Genomic DNA, 6366 nt, shown 5'->3' on the forward strand with positions numbered 1-6366 from the left:
TCATGTAGTTGTGATCAAAAATACGCACGCAATAGCCTAAGATATGACCACCTTGCCATAGTACGAATTTTCGGCCAAAAAATCGCCGATGGCCAAAACTTTGGCATAGAAGCCGAATTCAGAAAAGTGCTCCCTACATTTTCGATAGGTCCTGGCCCCAGCAATACGTGGTTAAAATATTGGCACGCAATTCTGTTACACCCTGTATAGTCACATGGATCGAGGTCAATTCAATTCGTCGGTTTTGTTCAAATTCACGTAATAAATGATACGAGAGAAAGAATGAGAGTGATGGAGTGGATAAGTGAGAGCCGCTAGAGGAAACGATAACTCAAATCGAAAACAATGCACTGTGGATCACAGTGCGCAAACACGAACCCAAAGACAATTCGTCTCATGTAAATGTTCACAACTATAATACCATTCATGACACACTTCGTCGATTGTTGTCTTTCACATTTTTCCATGCAATCAATGAAAACTATCAGACCCATTGAATTACATAACTTTGAACAAACAAACACATTCGTTCCATTCATGACACTAGCACAATTTCTTCTTCTTTGTTTTTTGGTCACCCAACTGGATTCACTAATTCGATGATTCATTGAAAACTAGCGAAAGGCGAAGGATTCGAAAAAATATTACTGTAGTCATAAAGATTGTGTCACAATAATCGGCCATTGTGAATCGTAGGAAATTGACTTTTTTTGAAATTCCAATAGAATATTATTAAATGCATTACTTCATCCATAGCGATGTGCCTAACGAATGAAAGCAACATCAGCAATAACTTCATCAGCCATAACCAAGACCAAATAAGGACACATATATGTGTATTTAAAATTTTATGTGATCTTCATCATCATCATCATCATCGTTGTCATGTTTCTGTTATTCTCAATCGTGTGGCTATGCAAAGTGTGTTTAGCTGAGCATTCAGATTGAAGTGTAATAGCACGTGTGTTGTGGTTTAAGTAGGTTTGCTCGAATCTGATATCGCAAAATTGCGAGAAGGAAGTGCCAATGACGTCCAAACAAAGAAAAAAATAGAATCAAATTTTAGCGATTTGAATACGATCTCCTTCCGTAAATTCAAATGAAGAATCCAAAACATAAATTTCACCAAAGAAATCTTCATCATTTACTACTTGTTTTCAGTACTTTCAGTCAATTCAGTAGTAATTCGCCCCTTGGACAGACAGACAGACCAACATTCGGTTTTATATACAAATATAGATACCATCAGACATACAGTAAACTTGAAACATAAAAAAAGTACAGAAAAAAGCGGTAGACATTTTAGAAATTGATGTTGCGTATTTCAGAAAATAATTATGTTTTTCTCTTTGCCTTTGTGTACGTTCATTTTGAATGATGTGATTTAAGCGTGCGTCGGAAAAAAATACTAGAAAAAGGTTTTGCTAAACGTAACACAACCAGAAAGTTACACCGTGGAAATATGATTATTCAACTTGATATGCGTGGTGTGTGTCCAAAACGCCAAAAAGAGATTAAAAAAAACAATGCAAGCGTTAAACAAAAGAAGTATAATTTCTGGTTTTGTTTATATAATAAATTTTGATTAGAACATAAGAGCTTGGACGCAGGTCGAGAGAACCTTTATGATGATGGATTAGGCCGCTGAAGAAAAACCCACCCAATTTATTTGCATACAGAAATGAACTGTCAAATGAAAGAGCACAAAAATGGAAGCCATCCATAGCATGACCAACACTGTGGGTGTGTATTTTGGCATCATCTCTTTCGATTTTTCATATGTATTTTTCCGCATGTTCGCGTCAATCTGAGAAATAAGAAAAAAAATCGTGCCAATTGGACAAAACAAAAAACTCGTGCCTAATTTCATGGGCAAATACATTCCCTCCATCGACACCATCGAAGAAAGGTAAATAAAGAACGAAATACCGCATTTATCATCTAACGCTCAACTAGTATTGGTTTATTACAGCTGTGTCAATCGCTATGTGCTATGTACGCAAGTGCAGCGTTTCTGTGTTACATATTACTGTATGTGGCAATGATGAGCTGTGTCGATTTTGGTTGACCTTTGTGCGCGACAAAGCGAAAAACTATCGGCAAATAGTAGCAACAGCAACAAAAATATAATAGCACAAGTAATAGCAATAGTTGATGAGTATAACAACATTTTCTAACACAGTCATTTTAGTTTTAAACTAATTTCATTGCCCTGATGTAATGATGTAACTATTATAACTGACAATTTCTATACTTGCACGTAGCATTCACACTAAAATGTGAATCGACTGAGAGAACCCACGCACATCGGGCATACACCGTGTGGTCGGATCGGTTCATTTAAGTTTGTTTCGGTCTCTTACGCTATGTATTAGCCCATATACCTATGGATATCTGACTTCATGGCTGGTCTTTACGACCAAACGTTAAGCTTAAAACTATTACCTCTGCTCTATTCCAGTTGATACGAATATTTTCAGCTTGCAATTTTACCAAACATCCATTTTCATGCCAAAACATTTTGTTTAATTAACCACATTTTGTTTAATTAACCATTTTTTGTTTAATTAGCAACAAATACGTAGAATGCAGCGTATAGCAAACAGTGTTAATAAATCGGAATTGAATGGGCCGTCGAATTTACATTACAACAAATTTACTTGACTTCCATGAGATTTTCAATTTAAATGTCTTGTGCCACAGAGTCAACTGAGTAAATCAGTCATTTATGAAATATTCAACTGAGATAACAGTGTTTGAACCTTCATTTTTTTCATAAATGAAGTGTCGAAAAAATCGATACAAAATCAACTCCAAACAACAGCTCTGAATTTCATGTAATGCTTTGAACATCAAAATCAGCAAGCGATTATACGGTGAGGGCGAGTGTACAAACAGAAACAGATATGTGACTAAATCAGCTGGAGAATGAAGAGAAAATAAGAAAACCGCGTTGAAATGTTTACTGATACGGACCACAGTCATACAACAACAGACAATCAAATGGTCACTTATATATTTCGCCGATAAATTTCCACTTATATTCGATACTCAAACTCCGAGTTACCTCATTTAGTTGGGCTATTCCAAATCAAGACGCTAACATTAAGAGTCGGGCAATGTTACTGTCGCTTTGCAGTTGTGAGCAAATCGTTCAAATGTTCATACACAACTCACAGGCGCACTGTAATATCATCCAGTGAAATAATGAAATCGCCGCTTATAAGTGGACCACATCGAGTGTGAACCACTCAACGGTAAAATCATAATGAGCAGACCAACCTCTCATAAGCAAATCAGACGTTGACCGCGACTGCGTTATTACATTATGTAAAAAATATGACTAAACAAAATGATCTGGGCGAATGAGCGCGGGCATTCATTAAACGCTGTATGTAGAAAACATTTTCGAGTTTTTGGAGGAAATCACCAATAATTTTGGTATGGAGTTGATGTGATAGAGATGCTGATGGAAAATAGTACAAGCCCAGGGTCATTGAATTTGATTTGATTTGTTTGCTTCTGTCTTTCTCTCCTTTTTGGTCAAAAGGCAAACAGCGCTGCGCAATTATTAATAGGCGATGGTAGAATAGTTGTGGCACTTATTCCCAGCTGTGCGTTTCGGATGTTGAAATTTGTGTATTTCTTCTTCTAGGCGAAGAAAGCGTCGGTGGTGAAAAGGAAAAATTGCATCGAAAAGTGCGAGTTTGTGTGTAAAGCAAATTTGAAATCATCAAGCCCTTTTTGGGTCATCAATCAATCACATCGAGCATGAAAGAATGAACATTGAACAACGAATGACATCGCTAATTGAACAATTAAGCTATATTAAACGGATCAATGGCGTGTATTTCTTCTTATAAGAAGAAATAAATACATAAAAAATGATTTGATGAATCAAGAATGAAGTTTGAAGGTGTGGCTTATACTTGTATCATATGCTCATGATGCAAAAAATGCAAGCAATAATACCAAGCCACTTCACGGGTGAGAAGTACGAAAATATACATCGTAATTGAATTAATACCTAACTCAAATCAATAAATTTTGTCGTGTCACCATATGGCAATACCATAGCCACTTATCGCTTACATCCCTGGCAATTTGAATTGAAATTCGAATTTGAATTTGAATTTGAATTCCTATAGTCGTCAATTATTTATTAATCGAATAAGCCATCGATACATGTCCGAAATGTAAATGTAATGGAAATACATGTATGTAGGAAAACGTTTATTTCGCATTTTGTCTATTAATTAATTTAATTAAAATGTTTACTGGAGGGATGTGCACATTCCGGCGCGACTTTGTAATGTGGTGTCAAAGCACATGTACGGTGTTTTCAAACGTTCAAAATAAGCAGACGTAAATTTTAGCGTTGTCAATTCAAGTCTCTCGTATGTAATGAATAGCAGCACACTGTGATTTTGCGATTTCAAAAGCGAAAATGCGTTTGGTTTAGTGCGTGTCCCTTTAGCATTTGCAATGAATATAACGTTCCATTGCATTCAATGAAACTTACCGTCGCCTCATTAATTAAAACGTGTCCTTTGATGAAACGAGCATTTATGAAACTTCTCTCCACACACGGTTTGAAATCTACGCATACATCTATGCGATTTTCAGTAGAGTGGAGCGGTCTTTACGGAATTGCGTATAGTCTGACGTTTGGAAGCGGTTTTGGCAGAGAAATATATATTCTGTGCTTATGTTAGTTAACTACGCATCTGTCAATGCCAAAACCACTTTAAACGTCAGACTATACATAATTCCGTAAAGACCGTCCCGCTCTACTGAAAATCGCATAGACGTATGCGTAGATTTCAAACCATGCACTTCTGGCGGTGGGCATGACGGCTTTGTTGAACAGAATTATTGTTCAAAAAACGTTTGTCCAATTTCATCTGTAGCCATCTAGATCTACATAGGAGTTGTATATGACGAATGGCTTTGTGATGGTTTGAAACCAAAAACGTGGACTTCTTGGGACAACAGCACACTAAACATTAAACACTAAACACAACTATATCATTTGCGAGTATATTTTTTAGAGATATGGGAGAAATTTCAACTATTAGGTGTGTGAATTATTTACGGCCTTTTTTGTTTTGTTTTTTTAATTCCTTTATTTCAATAAAAAAATGAAAACTGATGAAAGTATTAGCCATCGGAAGCGACTACCTTTACCTATATTTCAGACAATTTACTGATAACATCTCGAAAAAATAATGGTACTTTTGACACTTTTAATGATTCTACCCATTTATTGACTACTTTGAAAATAAGTGAACCGTTATCCACTTAGGTCATTTTGAATAGTCTGAAACAAGTGGAAGTTATAAGAAGCAATGTCTGGAAAATAGAGCGGAGGCATAGTGGATATTCATGTTGAACTACTTCTCAGAAATTTTTGACTCTATGTGTAAGAAGTCAAGGAACACTTTTTCTCAAAAACCTCTTTTTTGTGGCATAGAGCAAATTTTCCGATTTTACTATCAGAAATTGATGAGAAGTTTGACAGACGTCAAGTGTGCGTTTACAATTTTTCGACTGCGACAAAATTTACAATTTTAAACATTTAAAACTTCTTTAAAAAACACAAAAAGTGTTTCTCTCAGTAGAAAAACCGACTCTGATTTTGGGTAAAGTGAATTTTTCTCAGGAAATAATTCACTTCTAACGAAAAAAAGTGTTTTGTGTGTTCACGTTCCACCGGCATCACCCATTTTCGAGGGAGGGATTGCAGCGCCATCTATAGTGACAATCGAAATGTGGTTTGATATGCCTCAGTCTATCGACAAGAGTCCATTCTTCATAATCAGTGCCAACCCGATACAAGAATAATTTTTTTTCTTTAAATGGAAGCAGAAGAGTAAAGTTTCTCGCAAATTTGTTTTGGTCGGTAAAAAAAACCACATATTTGATGCGTAAAAAAATTCTTTGTTTACAATTTGGCGAAATGACAGATACTGTTTTTGTAGCCTGTCATTAGGCCTTTCATATGAAGTTGGCACCAGTGTGGTCCAATGCAACCACGTACTGGTTACGCCATCTTCTAAAAGAGGCTGGAAATTAATTCACACACCCAATAAAAAAAATTGGACAAAAAAACGAAATGTTTTGTGTATAGTTTCGATGCACTGCCAAATCCACATTTTTGTATATATTGGGTCTGGGAATTAATCGTGTCGATTTTTCAAAAGATGGCGTAACTTTGCATGGTTGTATCGGGCAATACTTTTTTCTTTTTCACATGAGTGGTCTAGTGTCAAACTACAAAAATCATCATCTATCATTTCATCGAAGTTTGGATAAACATTTTTTTTTTGCGCCTTAAATATGTCAAATTTTGTACCGAAAAAGCAA

At 35.8% G+C, this 6366-nt stretch overlaps 1 long non-coding RNA gene across 1 annotated transcript; it reads left to right on the forward strand.

Moving 5' to 3' along the window:
• The first annotated feature begins 877 nt into the window (after positions 1-877).
• Positions 878-4232, forward strand: LOC129571415 (uncharacterized). Its single transcript, XR_008688272.1, has 2 exons — positions 878-1909; positions 1973-4232. It is a non-coding gene; the product is annotated as an uncharacterized LOC129571415 (long non-coding RNA).
• Positions 4233-6366: the final 2134 nt, after the last annotated feature.

This window comes from Sitodiplosis mosellana, unplaced genomic scaffold (assembly GCF_009176505.1).
Source record: "Sitodiplosis mosellana isolate CC-2019 unplaced genomic scaffold, AAFC_SMos_1.0 Smas_scaffold_2404, whole genome shotgun sequence".
NCBI classification, from domain to species: domain Eukaryota; kingdom Metazoa; phylum Arthropoda; class Insecta; order Diptera; family Cecidomyiidae; genus Sitodiplosis; species Sitodiplosis mosellana.